The 22,939-nt window shown below is 43.3% G+C and overlaps 1 long non-coding RNA gene and 2 other non-coding genes across 3 annotated transcripts; 2 read left to right on the forward strand and 1 right to left on the reverse strand.

Moving 5' to 3' along the window:
- The first annotated feature begins 13 nt into the window (after positions 1-13).
- On the forward strand, positions 14-15,557 carry LOC133242363 (uncharacterized). Its single transcript, XR_009734853.1, has 2 exons — positions 14-8,274; positions 8,381-15,557. It is a non-coding gene; the product is annotated as an uncharacterized LOC133242363 (long non-coding RNA).
- TRNAH-GUG (transfer RNA histidin (anticodon GUG)) lies at positions 8,111-8,182 on the reverse strand. The gene has a single exon. It is a non-coding gene; the product is annotated as a tRNA-His (tRNA).
- Positions 8,993-9,066, forward strand: TRNAN-GUU (transfer RNA asparagine (anticodon GUU)). The gene has a single exon. It is a non-coding gene; the product is annotated as a tRNA-Asn (tRNA).
- Positions 15,558-22,939: the final 7,382 nt, after the last annotated feature.

Genomic DNA, 22,939 nt, shown 5'->3' on the forward strand with positions numbered 1-22,939 from the left:
TTACACACTTTTCGCTTCTTTCTTTTCTACCCATCCTCTACTGTGAAGGCGGGAAAGGGCCCCTTCACTCCTACCCTCTTGGCTCCTCTTTCCTGTCCACCTCACAGGGACATAAGGCGGGATCAGAAGGCCATCACTGAGCTGGATAGAAGAACTCATCTGGAAAATAGGTCCCCTGGAAATTCCTGAGATGTCATAGTCCCTTTCTGAATTGCTTTTAACGAGGGAGTTACTACTGTCTTTTTTTTTTTTTTTTTTTTGCGCGTACTGCTAATACTATTTATTTAACACTTTCCATCTGCTTTCATGGTTACAAATAATGCTGTACATTATTGTACATACATCGTTGTACAATGTATGTACATCATCCTTGTACATACCTCGTTGGCCCCTTGTACAAGGTCTTCTGTAGCGACAAGTCCTGGAAAGGCAATTGCTCTATCACATGGTGTTTACACTGCGTAGTGTGATCAATGCCAAGAAATAGAGGTAAACAATAGAATGGGAAAGACCAGAGATCTCTTCAAGAAAATTAGAGATACCAAGGGAATATTTCATGCAAAGATGCGCACAATAAAGGAGAAAAATGGTATGGACCTAACAGAAGCAGAAGATATTAAGAAGAGGTGGCAAGAATACACAAAAGAACTGTACAAAAAAGGTCTTCATGACCCAGATAATCACGATGGTGTGATCACTCACCTACAGCCAGACATCTTGGAATGCGAAGTCAAGTGGACCTTAGGAAGCATCACTACGAACAAAGCTAGTGAAGGTGATGGAATTCCAGTTGAGCTATTTCAAATCCTGAAAGATGATGCTGTGAAAGTGCTGCACTCAATATTCTAGCAAATTGGAAAACTCAGCAGTGGCCACAGGACTGGAAAAGCTCTGTTTTCATTCCAATCCCAAAGAAAGGCAATGCCAAAGAATGTTCAAACTACCACACAATTGCACTCATCTCACATGCTAGCAAAGTAATGTTCAAAATTCTCCACACCAAGCTTCAACAGTACGTGAACTGTGAACTCCCAGATGTGCAAGCTGGATTTAGAAAAAGCAGATGAACCAGAGATCAAATTGCCGACATCCATTGGATCATCGAAAAAGCAAGAGAGTTCCAGAAAAGCATCTACTTGTGCTTTATTGACTACACCAAAACCTTTGAATGTGTGGCCCACAACAAACTGGAAAATTCTTCAAGAGATGAGAATACCAAACCACCTGACCTGCCTCCTGAGAAATCTGTATGCAGGTCAAGAAGCAACATTTAGAATGGGACATGGAGCAACAGACTGGTTCCAAATTGGGAAAGCAGTATGTCAAGGCTGTATATTGTCACCAGGCTATTTAACTTATATGCAGAGTACATCATGTGAAATGCTGGGCTGAATGAAACACAAGCTGGAATTAAGGTTACTGGGAGAAATATCAATAACCTCAGATATGCCGATGACACCACCCTTATGGCAGAAAGCAAAGAAAACCTAAAGAATCTCTTGATGAAAGTGAGAGAAGAGAGTGAAAATGTTGGCTTAAAACTCAACATTCAGAAAACTAAGATCATGGAATCTGGTCCAATCAATTCATGGCAGATAGATAGGGAAACAATAAGAAACTTTATTTTTGGGGGGCTCCTAAATCACTGCAGATGGTGACTGCAGCCAACAAATTAAAAGTTGCTTGCTCCTTGGAAGAAAAGCTATGACCAACCTAGACAGCATATTAAAAAATAGAGACATTACTTTGCCAACAAAAGTCCATTTAGTCAACGCTATGGTTTTTCCAGTAGTCACGTATGGATGTGAGAGTTGGACTATAAAGAAAGCTGAATGCCGAAGAATTGATGCTTTTGAACTGTGGTGTTGGAGAAGACTCTTTGAGAGTCCCTTGGACTGCAAGGAGATCCAACCAATCAATCAGTCCTCAATATTCATTGGAAGGACTGATGCTCAAAGTGAATCTCCAATACTTTGGCCACCTGATGGGAAGAACTGTCTCATTTGAAAAGACTCTGATGCTGGGAAAGACTGAAGGTGGGAGGAGAAGGGGATGATAGAGGATGAGATGGTTGGATGGCATCACCAACTCGATGGACATAAGTTTGAGTAAGCTCCAGGAGCTGGCGATGGACAGGGAAACCTGTTGTGCTGCAGTTCATGCGATCTCAGAGTCGAACTGAAGCAACTGAACTGAGCGACTGAACTGAACTGACAGTGTTTACATGGCTCATATACAATCCCATTTCTACTCCTTGGTTGGCTTATTAGCTATCTAGTCTTTCTTTTCTTATTTAAGTGACTGCTTGAAGCTTTACAGCAGACATCTGTAACTTACCACAATCTGCCTTCAAGTTCACATCTTCAAATTTCTTCGCTGCAGGCCCTTCTGCTATTGTCATCATGCATTTTACTTGTTATAAACCCCACAATGCCTCATGATTAGAAAAATTAGCCCCACGTTTCTAAAGAGACTGAAATAATAAGAAAAAGCTTATGTATTTTCCCACACAGGTATCTTTTCTGTTGTCCTTGGTGCCTTTGTGTATATCCAGATTTCCATCTGAGGTCAGTGGACACCTTTAACATTTCTTACTATGTGTGTCTGTTGGTGATGAATTCTTTTAGCATAGTAGGTTGGTCTGTAGATGTCATTTTTCACTTTCATTTCTGAAAGACATTTCTTGGGGAGGAGGCGTGAACTCTAGGTTGACTGCTGCCCTCCAGTCCTTTAAAGATGTTGCTCCACTGTCTTCTCACTGCTTCTGATGAGAAATCTAACATAATCTTTATTTTCATTTTCTGTTTGTACTGTCTTTTCCTGCTCACTCCTTTGGAAATGTTTTTCTTCTTCAATGGAGTTGAGCAGTTTAATTCTGATGTGGCTCCCTGTGGTTTGTTTAATGTTTCTTGTGCTCATAATGTTCATTTGGCTTTTTGGAAATTTTTCTGTCAATGTTTCTCAAAAAATTATTTCTTCCCTTCTGGTCTTTTCAGAAACTCCAAATTACTCATATATTGGACCTTTTAAACATACCCTATCCCTCAGACATGCTATGTTCATTAAAAAACATTTTTTGTGTGTGTGTATGGTTTCATTTTGGATATGGTCAATTCTTCATGGCTTTGTGTTCTCTAATCTTCCCCCACCCCCACCCCATACACCAGCAACATCTAATCTGCTATTAACTGCATCTGGTGAATTATATAATACTAGATGTTATCATTTCTATGTCTAAAGTTTGCTTCTGGCCGTTTGTACATGTTCTACATTTCTACTTAACTCTTGGGTCATATGCAACACAGTCGTGATAGCTATCTTTCTGCTAATTATAACATCATATCAGTTGTGGTTCAGTTTCAATGGATTGATCAGTCTCCTCCTTAACACATTACATTTTCCTGCCTCTTTGCATTCTTGGCATTCTTTGACAGACATTGTCAGTTTCTCTTCTTAGACACTAGCTATTTTGGCATTCCTATAAGTTATCTTGAGTTTTGTTCTGGGGTACAATTAAGTGACTTGTAAACAGATCCCTTTGGATCTTGCTTTTATCATTATTCTCAGGGTGATTATTCCCACTACTGAAATGAGAGTTTGTTGAATGTTCTTCCCAATGGCCCATGAATTATGAGTGGCTGTGGGGGGAGTACCATTGCCTGTCTTGTGTGAGCACTAGGCATTGTACCATTATTTTTAAAAAGGTTTCTTTCCTTGGTCTCAGGCAGCTTCTTCACAAGCATTCTCTGACCACTATTCTAATGAGTATTTGATGCAGACCCTTTCATAGCCCTAGATCTTTGATCCACTTAACACCGGATCTTTGTTCTGTGGACTCTAGCTTCCTTGCTGTCCAACTAACACTCGGATTCACCTCCACCATCCAAGGATTTGGCCTCAGATCCCCTCTCCTGGTGGGCAGCCTGGACACTCTCTGAAAGCAGTAAGCTGGGTCAATGGCAGGGCTCATCTTGTTTCTCATGTCTCACGGGTTGCTGTCTTTTGCTGTCTGGTTTACAGTGTCTGGAAAACTGGTTATGTCATGTCTTTTATATTTTTCATCTTGAGGGTGGTGTTTGGGATGTGGGTGAGATTTCAGAGAAGGTGGTGACTCTGATAAAGTCTGGCAAAGAAGCCTTTTCTTTGTGTCCATCCTTGAAATCAACCTGTTTGAGCCTGCCCACCAAGGGCAGCCAGATGCTGGGTCTGTTCAATGAGGGTCCTGTCGCCCTCATCTGGAATTTCAGGTCTCTTTCAGTTCAGCCTGCAGAGAAGCTTTGGGCTACTCTATTTGGGCTGCCCTAGGCTTCCCTGAGGAGGAGGTGCACAGGGATGAGTAGAATTTAAATATGGTGTCCAACATGTGAGGCCACACCTCCAGCCCCCTGCTTTGCAGCCTCTGGTCTCCCAGGGGTCCCGCCCATTGGCAGTTCATACTGGGTCAGCCTGAGCTCCTGAGACACCCAAACCAGGAGGGACACTTAAGGGAAACCAGATGCCCACTTCAGTCCTGTCCCCAATGGACCCCAAAAGTGTCCTGATTGAGAAAGAAAGGCAGTGAATCTCTCTTTTTGGGTAGGTGGAAGAGAGATCAAAGGGAAAGTGAAGAAAAATCCTATGAGGTTTCAGGATCTAGAGTTACCATTGAAGTCCACCACCTCTGAAACTTCCCCCTGGCTAGTGAAGGGGAATGGAGTCCCCTTGTCCAGCCTACCCAAGTACACAAAGCAGACAAGGATGGCCTGGGTCCCAGTAAATAGGCAATCCCCGGTCTTCCCATTTGGTAGTATTTGAACTTCCCTAGGCACGATTTCCTCTTGATCAAAGGACTAAAAACTGAGCTAACTTCCCACTGCCTCCTCACCTCCCTTCACCACCTTCAACCTACCAACCCCATCATCTGGAAATGCAGAATACTTTGAGACTTGTAGGTCTTTCCTGCAGGTTCTTCAGCCCTGCAGGTAACTGGGAATTTGTTCTCCAAAGAGGGAGCAATAGAGGATCTTTGGCCACAAGGGGGCAGCCAGTACATGTGAGGGAGGGCCTCTGTCCCAAAGGGAAAGCAGAAGAGGAAGTGATGACCTATCTTGGCCTGGGTGATGGTTACATGAGTTATTACATGTTGCAAAATGTATCATTTGGTGTGGAAATAAACAGAACAGAAAAACTTGTTGCTCTACCTAACTAGAAGAGTTACTATGACCCCCTATAGACCAACAAAGTGCAAGTGGCATCAATGTACAGAAATACAAAATGGACTGAGTTGACAGACTTGAAACTGACCCTAGCTCAGTAAGTGAATGAATTTTCAAGAAAAGCAGTTCAATGGGGAAAGGAAATAGGTTCAATATTGGGGATGGGGCAGTTTATTTCTATCTCACAGACAAGGATTGGTCTGAAGTGTATCATAGACCCAGACATAAAAGTTAGAAGGCATTTTGAGGATACTTTGTGATTTGGTGGTAGGCAAAGATTTTTTAGGAAAGTTATGACCAAAAGCAGAGACAATTACTTTGCCAACAAAGGTCCGTCTAGTCAAGGCTATGGTTTTTCCAGTGGTCATGTATGGATGTGAAAGTTGGACTGTGAAGAAAGCTGAGCGCCGAAGAATTGATGCTTTTGAACTGTGGTTTTGGAGAAGATTCTTGAGAGTCCCTTGGACTGCAAGGAGATCCAACCAGGCCATTCTAAAGGGGATCAGTCCTGGGTGTTCATTGGAAGGACTGATTTTGAAGGTGAAACTCCAGTACTTTGGCCACCTCATGCGAAAAGTTGAGTCACTGGAAAAGACTCTGATGCTGGGAGGGTTTGGGAGCAGGAGGAGAAGGGGACGACAGAGGATGAGATGGCTGGATGGCATCACCAACTCGATGGACAAGAGTTTGGGTGAACTCTGGGAGTTGGTGATGGGCAGGGAGGCCCGGCGTGCTGTGATTCATGGGGTCACAAAAAGTCGGACACGACTGAACGACTGAACTGAACTGAACTGAAAGATTTATTAACCAGGACACAAAGAATATAAAATAAAGACAAATGATACATTAGACATCATCAATGTTAACCATGTCTTCTCAGCCAAAGATGCCACTGAAGTGAAAAAGCAAGCTACAGACAAGAAAATATTCACAAAACATAGCTTACAACCCCACCTCCCATGATTATGATATATAATGACCTTCTCCAACCCAGGAATAATTTTTTTAAAAGAACAACCAACTTTTTTTTTTTTCAGATGGATAAAAGATATGAACAGGTACTTCAGAAGATATGCACATGGCCAACAAAGGATGCAAGCAGTGCGCATTATTTGTAGCTGTCAGAGAAAAGGACATCAAAACCACATTGAGATACCACTACTCTTTTAGTAGCATGGCTAAAATTATGAGGAGAAGAAACTCCAACAGTATTGCAAAGAAATGGAATAACCACAACTCTCATTCATATTGTTGGGGGTAATATAAAATGTTACAACTGCTCTGGAAAAGGCTTTAATGTTTCATGAAGTTGAGTATATACTACTCTTTGGTACCAGCAATTCTTCACCTAGGTTTCTTTTTTTCCAAGAGAAATGAAAACCTATGTCTACAAAAATCTCTTGTGAAGAGAATGTTCAAAGCAGCTTCATTCACAATAGCCAATACTGGAAACAGCTCAAATGCTCTTTATTGAGTGAATGGTAAACAGAGTGTGCTGTGTTACTGCCATGGAATATATCTCAACAATGAAAGAGAAATAAAATCTGCTTTACTCAACAATGGATAAAGTCAGAGAGACTATGCAGATAAAGAGGTGTGAAAAAAAATAGTATTTGCACTATGATCCCATTTCCATGACATTCTGTAAGAGGCAAATATACAAATGAAAGGAGTCTGGACAGTAGTTGTTAACAAATAAATCAGAGGAAAATGACAATGACAATGATTTTAATGATTCCTAATTGCTCATTGAGTAGTCACTACATCCAGGCAAAGGGGAAAATAACAATAGGGCTGGGAGTTCCCTTGTTGGACCAGTCTCGTAGATGAAATGTTGAGGCGCTGTCAATGTCCATACACAGCATAAGGAAAACCAGCAGGTCACCAAAGCAGCAATTAGTAAAGGTTGATGGTGCCCAAAAAGACAGTTCAGGACGAGGGAGTGTTCCAACAAATTATGGAAGGAGGCTCAGAGGTGTACTGTTAAAAAGCAACTTATACAGTGAGGAGGTAGTGGCTGTTTATTCTTCACCGATGATTGGTTGTATCAATAAAGCAGTCTTCCTCGTGATAGGGACTTGGTGAAAAGTGGTTGCTTTCAATCAATTTGGGCGAAGAGTTGTGTTTTGTTTTTGGTTTTCAGAGGCATAAACAAGATAAGTTTCACTCATTTTGCAAAATAAGCTAAGGGAGCTTTTGCTTGCACAGCTAAACAGGGTTCTGTGCTCAGGGAATCTTCAAGTCTGATCTCCATTTGTGATTGACCCAAACTCCCCACTTTGGGTCCTGCTTTCAGTATAACTTTCCTGTCTGTTGCCAGCAAAGCTGTGGTCAGGCGGAGGAATCACATGTTCGCTGTTTCCACTAGTTGGTTGTCAGAGCAGAGGGTGCTGTAGTCACCGTTCTTCATGACTTATAAGCGGTAATAGTTAAGTTCCTCCAGTAGTCCTGGCCTGATGGATACCGTTTGTCTAGTGAGTGGCTGCCCACAGGCATTTAAGATCCTTGAGAGTGTAAAACGAAGGGCACTAGAGAGGTTAGTACGATGACTAGGAAGGGAACAATGGCCAAGGACTGAAAAAGTCCTCGGAGCAGAGATTCCCAGGAGCCCAGAAGAAACCTGCAAAACAAGTCTAGGGAGGAGGAGTCGCTTATCTGCTACAAGTTTTATCGGGTCTTTGTCCTGCCCATCTTGAGTAACAAAGAAACTAGGCTTTCCACCGATTACAGCACAGGAGGCTCCTTGCTGGGCTTCCCTATGTCACAGCAGCAGAAAAGGAGAAACCACCGCCTTCAGTTTCCTCCTGCTCAGACCAGGGATGAGAACGTTGAGATGAGTACTCTGTGGGGTTACAATTGTGCAAGTTTCCAGCCGAAGTAAAAAGGGAGTAGCTGTCAGGAGTGACGGATGAGAGTGCCGTGACTCGGATTCGAACCGAGGTTGCTGCGGCCACAACGCAGAGTACTAACCACTATACGATCACGGCGCGCCACGGCTCCTGCCGCCGTCGCAGCCCTTGCTCTTACAAGGCGGACGTAAATTCCTTCCCGTCACTGCGCTGTTGCTGGACGACAACAGGTATTCATAGACTTTCTTTCGTCTCTGCTCTCTTATCCAGTCCCCTCCTCTCAATTTTGATACATGGTGACTAAATCAAAACAGAAACCAAATCTTGCCTCCCCAGATCAGGCCCTTGCCTCTGCACAGACCTCCTGGGAAGTCTCTTTATCCTGGTCCCCACCTCGCCGGCTTCTTTCCTGGCTCTTCGCGTTTGTCCCTTCGGACCGATCCCCCGCAGCCCCTGGTTCCGGCTCCCGCCCCACCGACTGCGGACCAGAGGAGGGAGGGCAGCGCCAGCGAAGCAATCGGAGAGCCGTCACAGGGCCCACCGGGGGTTCAGCTTCCCTCGGACCCCCCTCGGCTCAGGCCCGAGGCGTCTCGGGGGCGCTGCATCTGCGGCGGGTGTGGAACCAGGCGCGGCGGGGACGAACTGCTGCCCTTCTGGCTTCGGAATCGCCCGACTCCCGGCTTCCCCACGAGAACCAACGCGCTGCGTCGAAGCCAGCTCTCCGGCTGTCGGAGGGTTTGAGAGGGTGTAGCACTCCAGTGTTCCTGCCTGGAGAATCCCAGGGACGGGGGAGCCTGGTGGGCTGCGGTCTATTGGGTCGCACAGAGTCGGACACGACTGAAGCGACTTAGCAGCAGCAGCAGCAGTCTGGGGAAAGGCGTGTGGCTCCGCCTGACGTGAAAGGGCTGTTTCTTCTCTGCGGCGTTAAGAGAATCGTGCCGTTCGTTAGTCTCTGTGGCGCAATCGGTTAGCGCGTTCGGCTGTTAACCGAAAGGTTGGTGGTTCAAGCCCACCCAGGGACGTCTTCCGTTTACGTTTTTAGAACTTAGAGGTTTTCTTGGCTCTTCTCTGCCCATCCCCTACTGTAAAAGCCGAAAAAGCCTCCTCCTCTTGTCTGCTGTGTCTTGTCCACCTGACAGGGACAGTAGGCAGGATCAGAAGACCATCACCGAGCCGTACAGAAGAGCTCACCCGGAAAATAAAGTGAAAGTGAAAGTCGCTCAGTCGCGTCTGACTCTTTGCGACCCCATGGACTGTCCATTGAATTCTCCAGGCCAGAATACTGGAGTGGGTAGCCTTTCCCTTCTCCAGGTAATCTTCCCAACCTAGGAATTGAACCGCATTGCAGGTGAATTCTTTACCAACTGAGCTATCAGGGAAGCCGCAACGGGAAAATAGGTCCCCTGGAAATTCCTGGGATGTCATGGTTACTTTGTGAATTGCTTTTAACGAGGGAGTTACTACCGTCTTTTTTTCTGCAGGTAGTATTAAATAGAGTATTTATTTAACCCTTTCCATATGCTTTTGAAATTAAGCTGGTTTTATGATTTCATGGTTACAAATAATGCTGTAGTCATCCTTTTACACACATGGTTGGCCCCTTCTACAAGGTCTTCTATAGCGAAGAGTCCTGAAGAGTAATTGCTCTGTCACATAGTGTTTACACGGCTCGTATACAATTCCATTTCTGCTGACACATGTTGGAACATGAGAATGTTGCAGTCACTTTAGACGACATCTAAAAATACTTACAAATAATCATAAGTGGAATAGCTGAGTACTCTGACTTCTAGAATTATAAGTGTTAATTCCCGTTTAAAGATATTACCTTTCTAGTATATTTAATATACTTGAACACATAAATTTAAAATTTTATATTTATTGGATGCAGTATTTGTTTATTTGATCAGTACAACCACTAGAGGAAATTAAGGAAGTGCAATTTAATTTGGATTTTCAAGTCAATATAAACCCAAGACTTGTATAGAGTAGACTATTCAGTTCAGTTCAGTTCAGTCGCTCAGTCGTGTCCGACTCTTTGCGACCCCATGAATCGCAGCACGCCAGGCCTCCCTGTCCATCACCAACTCCCGGAGTTCACTCAGACTCATGTCCATCAAGTCAGTGATGCCATCCAGCCATCTCATCCTCTGTCGTCCCCTTCTCCTCCTGCCCCCAATCCCTCCCAGCATCAGAGTCTTTTCCAATGAGTCAACTCTTCGCATGAGGTGGCCAAAGTACTGGATTTTCAGCTTTAGGATCATTCCTTCCAAAGAAATCCCAGGGCTGATCTCCTTCAGAATGGACTGGTAGGATCTCCTTGCAGTCCAAGGGACTCTCAAGAGTAGACTATTATGTTATTATTATTTTCTACATTATGAGAAAATGTGAAAGAAAATATATAGTCACTTTTAGACCAAATTATTAAATCATTCTAACTTTTCTGAGTCACCTCAAAAAAAAAATGATATAAATCTTTCCAATACCATTATACATCAAATATTTAAATTATATAACTTCTTAAATATACTAAGATGCATTTTGTTATCAATTTCATTTCTTTCTTTTTTTTTTTCTCAAGTAACCAAGAACATCAATTGAATCTATAGCTAAATCTTTTATTTTCTCATATTAGGAATTCAGCATATTTTTATTTCAGGAAATATTGCATTTAAATATAGGCATAAAGCACTTTCTCTAGAAATTCTTAATTTTCTCATTTAAAATTTATATTTAAAGTCATGTAAATGATTATTACTTTCCCTAAACTAATTGGGGCAGTAGAGCCTCTAAATTTTTAGATAACTTACTTGTCCTTTCTGGAGGAAGAGAAAGCATATTGATTTGTTTCTAAGAAAATCTATTTAAAAGGAGAAAATTCCATCAAAATGAGGGTATTATTTAAGGTGAAAGCAGAGGCAATGATATCTAGCAAAACCACTTGCCAGTGAGGGAAACAAAATGAAATAATTAAGCAACACTATTGCTTAATATTGAAGGAGCCTCATTGCTGAAATGGAGAAGGCAATGGCAACCCACTGCAGTAATCTTGCCTGGAAAATCCCATGGATGGAGGAGTGTGGTAGGCTGCAGTCCATGGGGTCGCTAAGAGTCGGACACGACTGAGCAACTTCACTTTCACTTTTCACTTTCATGCATTGGAGAAGGAGATGGCAACCCACTCCAGTGTTCTTGCCTGGAGGATCCCAGGGATGGGGGAGCCTGGTGGGCTGCCATCTATGGGGGTCGCACAGAGTTGGACTGACTGAATCGACTTAGTAGCAGCAGCAGCATTACTGAAAATCAGAGTATTCTGTGATACACTTATGAGTCTCCAGTGTATGAATCTGTGCATGAAGTCATTGCTTTTCATCCATTTTTATTAAGGACTGAACTTGCTTACAGTTCTGGAAGTATTCAGTCTTGATTAGTAGAGTGGTCACAAATGCTCATGTTGCTGACTCATTGCTTTTTTGTAATGACATAAATGTCTCTTCTTCAGCTTTCTGTTGTCTGATTTAAACAATCCTTAAAGGTCATTTATATGATTTTTTCAGTTATTTAGAAACTTGAGTATACCAATGAAAGAGAGCTGCCTGTTGCATGCTGAAGCATGTAACAGCATTCTTCCTGTACTAATTCTTTTTAAGTGTAGCTATTTATTAATTTTAAGAGTTCCTTATGGGGGGAACCATTGTGTATTAAGATCATCCTTATTTTAGATATTCCCAATTTGAAGTTATTGACCACTATTGATTGGGCTTATATGGTTTTTACCAAATTGTGGAAAGACAAGAGGTGGACACCTTTTCCCTGCTGCAATGTTATTATTTTATACTAATGAAATACCAGAATCCTCAGGACAAGCAGCAATTGAAAAAGACTCACAGCCCAGATTAGCTGTCAACTTCTACCTCACAGGGAATGGATCCCTGTCAACCACAACTCAACATGGATTATCCCCAAAAGTTCACTTCTTAAAATTACAAGCAGAATCCCACAGTGATGGGAGAAAGTAACGATGCACAAATGAGAGGAAGAAAAAAGACTTGTCCAATAAACACACTTAGTATGTAAAAGCCAAAGAGCTCAATTTTGCTCATGGGGTTCAACAGTAGAACAGAGCAAACATGAGCCACTAGATCCAAGGGTCCAGGTCTGAAGGAGGAGCCCGTCGGGGGCAGGATTCTATTGACTCTGGTGATGTGCTAATTTTTATGGAGGTAGTGGGGAAAAAAGGAATAATAGACAAATTCAAATACCAGTTCCCCATTTTATAGGAGGGAGGATAGGTACTAGATTATTTTCATCAAGCCCAAATGTATGAATAAAAGAGGAAAAGGAAGAAAGATAAAACATCCAGGATCAGCGAGATTTTTCTCCTCAGATAAGTTGCTTGGTAGGAAGCTGTCAAAGAAGTCATTCTGGCCAGTCTTCTCTGGACCTCCTTGACTAAGTCATTAGAGAAAGCAATTACAGTTATTGGAAGACTCTAAAAATATTGAATGTTTAGTTTTCCAACATACAATATAGAATATGTGTAATGTCCACAGTGTCCGTCTGCTGTTCTTCTTCTTAGTTGTGTCTGGAGGGCACTGCTCCCTCTATTAGTTAGAATATTGTAGAGAGATATATAGAAAGACCGTTGTATTGGCAAGTAAATGAAGACAAGGACATTGAAAGATTAGAAAATAAATTGGAATATGACTCAGTCTCACTTCTGTAGAAAGCAAATTGGCAGGATTTGCCAACATAAGAAGCGTATAAACACTGAAGGTAGCAATTGCACATCTAGTTCTCTAGACTATGGAAACACCTGCAAAAGTGGTCAATGGTATGTGTACAATCATGATGGCTGCAGCAACTTCATAATCCTAAAACCATGAAACCAAGTAATACACAAACTATGGAAGAAACCCTTATCAAAAATAATGCAGAGGATAATTATGATGATGATTTTTCTGATAACATAACTGATACAGCAAATACTAATCACTGGTCTCCTATTAAAAGTGAAAAACTTGAGGTAAATATATTTTAACTTACTGTCCAAGCCTTAAAAGACTGAATACATATTTCACCCCAGCAGGACATGGATTCTTAGGTCTCTTTTCACAGTTCCTCAGTTAAGAACACTCTTACAGAAGGTGTTTTGTGCGAACAGAGCTAGCACTAACCTGGCAGTAGTTGTAAGGTAGATAGGACCCAGAATAGAATATCATGAATGAAATGGAATAAAAACCACTCCCACCATTCTTGGATGGGCTAGAACCTTGGATGGGCTGCAGCCTCCCGGCTAACAGCCTAGTGCATTAATAGTGTGCACCAGAGACCGTAGTAGTCACGTTTTCTGGACTCCATATAGAGCACCTGCCTGAGTGAATGCTAAGTCACTCAACTGTGTCCAAGTCTTTGTGATGCCGTGGTCTGTATCCTACCAGGCCTCCTCTCTACCTGGGATTACCCAGGCAAGAATACTGGAGTAGGTTGCCAAATCCTCCTCCAGGGGATCTTCCCAAACCCTTCTCTCCTGCATTAGCAGCTGAATTCTTTCCACGGAGCCACCTGGGAAGCCCTGGAGTAGACACAGACTAACTCCCAGGATTGGTAGGGAGGAGTAGGAAAGAATTTGTGCTTCTACCCCTCCCTCAATCCCTTTCTTGTCCACTCTCTCTTGGCTCTTCTTCCCATCCCTACAACTGAGAAATTCTGATATACAGACATCTGTGAAGAAAGACCCAACTAATCTGTGCTCAGGAAAACAAGCTCTGGGTTGTAAAAATGGTTCTGCCCTTGTGTGGCCTTGGATAAAGTAAATCTTTTATGCCTCACTTATTTCATCTGTAAAATGGGAGCCATAAGAGCATTCTACTTGATTTTGTTGACTTTAGATGTGCCTGGACTTAATTACTACTGGATCAATAATGTTATATGCAGAGAAATCATAGACAAGACAATTTTCATTATCCTTTTCATCTTTTGACAATCACTATCCCTATTTATTTCACCTTAAATTAGTTTTGCATCTTTTAAAAACTCTTGCATTCAATATGTCATTCCTTTTTGTTGCTAAGTAGTAATCCATTGCATAGATATTTTACAGTTTCTTTATCATTCTCCTGATGTTGGATATTTGGATTATTTTAAGTTTTGGTTGTTGTGAAAAAGCTTCTAGGGGCATTCTTATTATAAAGTGTTTTTGTGGGCATACTCCCCTTCCCCATTTCTCTGGGTTGACTACTTGAGGAAGGATCTAATGGAACCTAAGAGGAAGGGTGAGTATTTAATTTTACAAGAAACTGCCTAAATATTTCCCCAAATGCTTTTACCAATTTATAATTACATCAACACATGTATGAGAGCTATGGTTGTTGACAAAAATTCTCTCCTTGACCAAACTCTAGATCAGGCTCCTCTGAACTCTGTTCTCAACTAGAGCCTGAATTTCAGTCTTCAGAATTGGTCTTTGCATTGTCCAATTTGAGCACAAATCCTGCTAAGTCATTTTAAACAGAACACCCCTACCATAATACCTGAGAAGGCTCCTCCGCCTCCACCACCACCATACCCCAGCTGATCCCTGATCACTTTGGCTGGCATTCAGCAAGAATCCCTTAGGTTGGCTTAGCATAATCTCCCTGTAACTCCTCATGTTTCCTCTTAGTAACGTTCTGTCCACTAACCCTCACCCTGCTTCTTGGCTATAAATTCCCACTTTTCTTTGCTGTTTTCACAGTTGAGCCTGATCTTTGTCTCTTACCACCAGCCCACATTGCAGGAGTCCCCCTCCTACATATAATACATATTTATTTGAGTTCCACAAAAGATGCATTGAAAAAAATGGGCCCAGTCTGAGGGTCAAACCTAGCCGTTGAAGTGGCCCTGGGTGTGAGATATTTTCAGTAGTGTGTGGTTGTTTTGTCTAGTTTCCCCCACACCTACAAGTCCTCACTTTAGAACTCTTCAGAAATCACTTTCTTGGCTAAAAGATTTTAAAGTACTCTTACCCCAAGTAAGGGCTTCCCTGGTAGCACAGAATCTGCCTGCAATGTGGGAGACTTGGGTTCAGTCTCTGGGATCTCTGGGTCAGGAAGATCCCCTGGAGAAGGAAATGGCAACCCACTCCAGTATTCTTGCCTGGAAAATCCCATGGACAGAGGAGCTTGCCGGGCTACAGTCCATGGGGTGGCAAAGAGTTGGACATGACTCAGCGACTAACACACACACATACACCCCAAGTAAGTGTGTTTTAAAAAACAGACTTAGCATTGAAACATGTATATTACCATATGTAAAATAGATGACCAGTGCAGGTTTGATGCATGAAGAAGGGCACTCAAAGCAGGTGCTCTGGGACAACCCAGAGGGTGGGATGGGGTGGGGAGGGAGTAGGGAGGGGAGTTCAGGATGGGGGGACACATGTACACCTGTGGCTGATTCATGTCAGTGTGTGGCAAAAACCACCATAATATTGTAATTAGCCTCCAATTAAAATAAATAATATAAAAAAATAGACTTACCTGTTGCATGCTTGGAATCCATTCAAAGCCAAGGGAGAGAAGCTCAAGTGCTACAAGTTCAACTGCTGCCCATTTGAGGAGGAAAAGGGGCTGCTTACTCACTGGCCGCTGGTCCCGGGTTGTCTGCTTTGGCTCCAGTTGCTGACGGGATCCACCATCCACCTTCACCTGCATCGGGAGGACCTGGTCCCTGCGGACGCCCACTTCATCTTCAGGGTGCTTTTCAGTTCAGTTCAGTTCTGTCGCTCAGTCATGTCCGACTCTTTGAGACCCCATGGACTGCAGCAGGCCAGGCCTCCCTGTCCATCACCAACTCCTTGAGCTTACTCAAACTCATGTCCATTGAGTTGGTGATGCCATCCAACCGTCTCATCCTCTGTCTTTCCCTTCTCCTCCTGACTTCAATCTTTCCCAGCATCACAGTCTTTTCAAATGAGTCAGTTCTTCGCATCAGGTGGCCAAAGTATTGGAGTTTCAGCTTCAGCATCAGTCCTTCCAATGAATATTCAGGGCTGATTTCCTTTAGGATGGACCGGCTGGATATCCTTGCAGTCCAAGGGACTCTCAAGAGTCTTTTCCAACACCACAGTTCAAAAGCATCAATTCTTCAGTGCTCAGCTTTCTTTATAGTCCAACTCTCACATCCATACATGCCTACCGGAAAAACCATAGCTTTGATTAGATGGACCTTTATTGCCAAAGTAATGTCTTTGCTTTTTTAATATGCTGTTTAGATTGGTCACAGCTTTTCTTCCAAGGAGTAAGCGTCTTTTAATTTCATGGCTGCAGTCCCTTGTCTGCAGTGATTTTGGAGCCCAAGAAAATAAAGTCTGTCACTGTTTCTACTGTTTCCCCATCTATTTGCCATGAAGTGATAGGACCAGATGTCATGATCTTAGTTTTCTGAATGTTGAGCTTTAAGCCAACTTTTTCACTCTCCTCTTTCACTGTCATCAAGAGGCTCTTTAGTTCTTCTTCACTTTCTGCCATAAGGGTGGTGTCACCTGCATATCTGAGGTTACTGATATTTCTCTGGGCAATCTTGATTCCAGCTTGTGCTTCATCCAGCCCAGCATTTTTCATGATGTACTCTGCATATAAGTTAAATAAGCAGGGTGACAATATACAGCCTTGATGTAGTCCTTTCCCTATTTGGAAACAGTCTATTGTTCCATGACCAGTTCTAACTGTTGCTTCCTGACCTGCATACAGATTTCTCAAGAGGCAGGTCAGGTGGTCTGGTATTCCCATCTCTTTCAGAATTTTCCACAGTTTGTTGTGGTCCATACAGTCAAAGGCTTTCACATAGTCAATAAAGCAGAAATAGATGTTTTTCTGGAACTCTCTTGCTTTTTTGATGATCTAACAGATGTTAGCAATTTGATCTCTGGTTCCTCTGCCTTTTCTAAAACTAGATTCAACATCTGGAAGTTGACGGTTCATGTGCTATTGAAGTCTGACTTGGAGAATTTTGAGCATTACTTTGCTAGCATGTGAGATGAGTGCAATTGTGCGGTAGTTTGAGCATTCTTTGGCATTGCCTTTCTTTGGGATTGAAGTGAAAACAGAGCTTTCCAGTCCTGTGGCCACTGGTGAGTTTTTCAAATTTGCTGGCATATTGAGTGCAGCACTTTCACAGCATCATCTTTTAGGATTTAAAATAGCTCAACTGGAATTCCATCACCTCCACTAGCTTTGTTCATAGTGATGCTTCCTAAGGCCCACTTGACTTCGCATTCCAGGATGTCTGGCTCTAGGTTGGTGATCACACCGTGATTATCTGGGTTGTGAAGATTTTTTGTATAGTTCTTCTGTGTATTCTTGCAACCGCTTCTTAATATCTTCTGCTTCTGTTATGTCCATACCCTCTCTGTCCTTTATTGAGCCCATCTTTGCATGAAATGTTCCCTTGGTATCTCTCATTTTCTTGAAGAGATCTCTAGTCTTTCCCATTCTATTGTTCTCCTTTTTCTTTGCATTGATCACTGAGGAAGGTTTTCTTATCTCTCCTTGCTATTCTTTGGAACTCTGCATTCAAATGGGTATATATTTCCTTTTCTCCTTTGTCTTTTGCTTCTCTTCTTTCTCAACTATTTGTAAGGCTTCCTCAGACAACCATTTTGCCTTTTTGCATTTCTTTTTTTGGGGATGGTTCTGATCACCACCTCCTGTGTATGTTATGAACCTCTGTCCACAGTTCTTCAGGCACTCTATTAGATCTAATCCTTGAATCTATTTCTCACTTCCACTGTGTAATCATTAGGGATTTGATTTAGGTCATACCTGAATGGTCTAGTGGTTTTCCCTACTTTCTTCAATTTAAGTCTGAATTTCGCATTAAGAAGTTCATGGTCTGTGCCACAGTCAGCTTCCAGTCTTGTTTTTGTTGACTGTATAGAGCTTCTCCATCTTTGGCTGCAAAGAATATAATCAGTCTGATTTTGGTATTGACCATCTGGTGATGTCCATGTGTAGAGTCTTCTTTTGTGTTGTTGGAAGAGGGTGTTTGCTATGATCACTGTGTTCTCTTGGCAAAACTCTATTAGCCTTTGCCCTGCTTCATTCTGTACTCCAAGGCCAAATTTGCCTATTACTCCAGGTATTTCTTGACTCTAGTCTTGCATTCCAGTCCCCTATAATGAAAAGGACATCTTTTTTGGGTGTTAATTCTAGAAGGTCTTGTAGGTCTTCTTAGAACCATTCAACTTCAGCTTCTTCAGCATTACTGGTTGGGGTATAGACTTGGATTACTGTGATATTGAATGGTTTGCCTTGGAAATGAACAGAGACTTTTGAGATTGCATCCAAGTATTGCATTTTGGACTCTTTTGTTGCCTATAATGGCTACTCCATTTCTTCCAAGGGATTCTTGCCCACAGTAGTAGATATAATGGTCATCAAAGTTAAACTCACCCATTCCAGTCCATTTTAGTTCACTGATTCCTAAAATGTCGATGTTCACTCTTGCCATCTCCTGTTTGACCACTTCCAATTTGCCTTGATTCATGGACCTAACATTCCAGATTCCTATGCAATATTGCTCTTTACAGCATCGGACTTTACTCTCATCACCAGTCACATCCACAACTGGGTGTTGTTTTTGCTTTGGCTCCATCTCTTCATTCTTTCTGGAGTCTCCACTGATTTCCAGTAGCATACTGGGCACCTACTGACCTGGAGAATTAATCTTTCAGAATTAATCTTTCAGTGTCCTATCTTTTTGCCTTTTCATACTGATGGCATCACTGACTCGATGGACATGGGTTTGGGTGGACTCCGGGAGTTGGTGATGGATGGGGAGGCCTGGCATGCTGTGATTCATGGGGTCACAAAGAGCCGGACACGACTGAGCGACTGAACTGAACTGAACTGAACTGTTCATGGGGTTCTCAAGGCAAGAATACTGAAGTGGTTTGCCATTCCCTTCTCCAGTGTTTTGTCAGAACTCTCCACCATGACCCGTCCATCTTGGGTGGCCCTACACAGCATGGCTCATAGTTTCATTGTTAGACAAGGCTGTGGTCCATGTGATCAGATTGGTTAATTTCCTGTGATTGTGGTTTTCAGTCTGTCTGTCTTTATCCATCAGAGGGCAAACAGGGTACTTTTAGATGAGGAAATCGCTGAGGATTTCTTTTCCCTTAAGTATTTCCACCCCTCCCTCCGTCTCAAGATCGTTTTTGGATCCTGACTGGACAGAACTTTAAAGGAGAGGCCGCCCTTCTCCTACCGGTCTCTTCCTGCTCGGAAGTTACTGCCGCGGGAGGGTCAGAACGAGGCGAGCAGCGGGTGCCAAAGAACCACAAAGTCTCCGCGTGCGCCCGCTCGCACCTGCGCCTCTCAGGCTCCAGGCAGTTTGAATCCACGCTGCCCGAAGCTCCTCCGCCAGAGTCGCAGGAGGTGTGCGGCTCCGATCCCGCGAGAACGGCTGCGCTGAGCAGGTCCGGCAGTCAAGGACCTGCCGGGAGAGGCAGATTTTGACAGACTAAGCCGAGAAAAGCCTCAACTGCTGCCGAAATCCACGCACCCGAGGTTAAAAGTCTCAAACCCTAAAGTCAGTTGAATCAATCTCCACGCCTATATCAGGAGAGTCGAGGACGAAATCAGATCAAGAAAAAGATTTTGTGGATGAAAATCCACCATTAGTCTAAATTTTTACTCTCTCCAACTCCCTAGTTCTCTGACCTCTTGACCCAGATTGAAAGGGTTTCTGTGATTAGATCAGTCCATCTGGATAATCTCCCCATTTCAAGATCAACTTTGTTACATCTACAGAAGTACCTTTTGCCACTTAACATAATTACGCAAATAACAGCCATAAGAAACCAGGGTTAGTTAGTTATACTAGCATCAGAAAAAATAGACAGGAGACTTTACAATGAGAGGATGTTACCAGAGATAAACAGTGATGTTTTATAATGATAAAAGGGTTAATACATCAGGAAGATAGAGCCGTTTTAAACATAGTGTATATAACAGAGTCCCATAATACATGAAGCAACAACTGACAGACTGACAGAATCAAAGGGAGAAATAGACAATTCCACAATAATTACTGGAGACTTCAACACCACACTTTGAATAGTGGATAGAACAATCAGGCAGAAGAATAACAAGTAGACATAAGAATTAAACAACATGACCTTACAGACGCCTGTAGACACTCCACCCAACAAGAGCGGAAACTATACATGAAGCCATAAAATAAGCTGAAATACATTTAAAAGGACTGAAGTCATATATAATTTGGGACACACCAAAACTAGTCTAGAACAACGGTGGCAAGTGGGTTGGGTAGTTTGTCTTTCTTCCTTCACTTTGTCATGAATGTTCAGGGGCTCCTATGGAAGTGGCAGTGGTCAGACATGTGTAGGCCACCTGGAAAAGCTAGGCAGATACATATTTCAGGGAAGTTGCCCTAGTCTCAGGCTTCCAAAACCAGGGAGGAATTGATATGTAAGAAGTAAGCTGAGGTCAGGGGATGACTTTCTGTCTTGCTTATCTGTGCCTCTTTTTAAAACCTCAGCTTCTTAAGAAAAAAGAAAAAAAAAACCACCTCAGCTTCTATGTCACTAAATCTGACTGCACTGGAGTGTTGTAGGTTACCACCAACCACCACAGACCTTAGTGTTTACTATGACCTTGATGTTTACTAAACCAGTATAGACCTTGATGTTTACCTGTATGACAAATACAGGTCAATAGCTTTGGGTCAAGACAAACTATCAATCAAAGTTCTATGAAAACTGCTCTAGACATAAGGAATAGCACTTGCTTACAAGTCATCCCAAATTAGGGGGCCACTACAGATGTTCAATGGAGAAGGCAATGGCACCCCACTCCAGTACTCTTGCCTGGAAAATCCCATGGATGGAGGAGCCTGGAAGGCTGCAGTCCATGAGGTCGCTAAGAGTCGGACACGACTGAGTGGCTTCACTTTCACTTTTCACTTTCATGCATTGGAGAAGGAGATGGCAACCCACTCCAGTATTCTTGCCTGGAGAATCCCAGGGACAGGGGAGCCTGGTGGGCTGCCATCTATGGGGTTGCACAGAGTCGGACACGACTGAAGCGACTTAGCAGCATAGATGTTCAAAGAAACATACAAAAACTATGTCAGTGGCTTTGACAAGTTGGAAAGAAGCCCTGTGGTGCTAGGATGACATTCACAAGTGACAAACACAAAATCTTATATACAGATTAAAACACAAAGCAACCCACAGGAGAAGAGGAGGATGGGGCTGAGAAAGTGAGGTCAAACCTGATTTCAAGTTTAATGAGAAGCGTATATGCTTTCCCAGCAAGGGAAAAGAAGACTCCATAACACTGGTTTACAGCAAGAACGTAATTAAGACACAATCTGGGGACTTTTCTAGTGGCCCAGTGGTTAAGAATCTACCTTGCAATGTAGGGGACAAAGGTTCCATCCCTGGTGGGGGAACTAAGATTCCACATGCCGTGAAGCAACTAAGGCAGCAAGCCACAGCTAGAGAATCGATGCAATGCAACCAAAGATCCCACATGTTGCAACCAAATAATAAAAAAGGCACAATTTGCTCAGTAATCCTTGTAAATTAAATTGTTACCTAAAAGCAAATTCATGTGCTCAACACACAATGAGGCCAAACAATACCAAAACATTGGAGTCTGGAACAGAGAAAAGTTCATTGTGGGGCCATGCAAGGAGATGGATGGTTCATGCCTTAAAAACACAGAACTCACCCAAAGCTTTTGGCAAAGCCCTTTTATAGGAATAGTGAGGGAGGGATGTGGTTAGTTGTTGCAAACTTCTTGGTGTCAGAGAATTTGCTCTTGAGTTCAGGTCATGATCAGGTAATGATGTTCCTGTGAATCTCTTCCAAACGAATGTTATTCTCTGTTTTTACAAGAAAGGGCAAGGTTCCAAAACACAGCTTTCACCCTCTAAGGTCTTGGTTCTGGTTAAGAGAAAGCAGATCTCAGTTGGTAGCTTGCACAGGGCAAGGTCCCCAGATCATGCCCAGCAGTCATCGCTGAGGGAGCCAGTGCCCAACCCACTGACCCTCAGGCTTCTCAGGTCCCCCAGATGGGGGTGGGGTGGGACATGGGAGTCACGAAGACTGTGACCCAGGCAGACTGACACTACGATTAGGTCACAGAGACAGGGATGTGTGGGGTGGTCGCTAAGTCATCGCTAAGTTGCTTCAGTCGTGTCCGACTCTGTACGACCCCATAGACAACAGCCCACCAGGCTCCCCCGTCCCTGGGATTCTCCAGGCAAGAACACTGGAGTGGGTTGCCATTTCCTCCTCCAATGCATGAAAGTGAAAAGTGAAAGTGAAGTTGCTCAGTCGTGTCCGACTCTAGCAACCCCATGGACTGCAGCCTTCCAGGCTCCTCCGTCCATGGGATTTTCCAGGCAAAAGTACTGGAGTGGGTTGCCATTTCCTTCTCCAGTGTGGGGTGGGGGTGCGCGGAATTCACTGCTGCCTCAAGGCCTGGGCCCAGTCAGTGGGCAGCCTTGGTGAGGGCCTTGGAGCCCTACAAGACATAGCCCCCAGCCTGTTCCCTGGGCCCCCTGCTCACCTGCTGGCCCAAGGCCAGGTGAGTTGGAAGGCCCCAGGGAGAAGGCTGGGATCCGCTTCTTACCTCACTTTCCACCTGATGACCACCACTCCGCCTACTGTTGGCTGAGTCACTACTGATGAAAGCTCACTGACAGTTTCTCACTTGTGGACAGGGCCCACTGCGGCACCGACCAAGGGCTAAGCAGAACTACTGAAGATCCCGAAGTAACTGTTCTGCTAACAGGGTGTGGGGTAATGGTGCACAGCAACAGCCTGTGCTAAGCGCTGCACTTGGCTGGGCTGTATTACAGTCACTGTATTATACTCAG

This window comes from Bos javanicus, chromosome 3 (genome assembly GCF_032452875.1).
Source record: "Bos javanicus breed banteng chromosome 3, ARS-OSU_banteng_1.0, whole genome shotgun sequence".
In the NCBI taxonomy this organism is placed as follows: domain Eukaryota; kingdom Metazoa; phylum Chordata; class Mammalia; order Artiodactyla; family Bovidae; genus Bos; species Bos javanicus.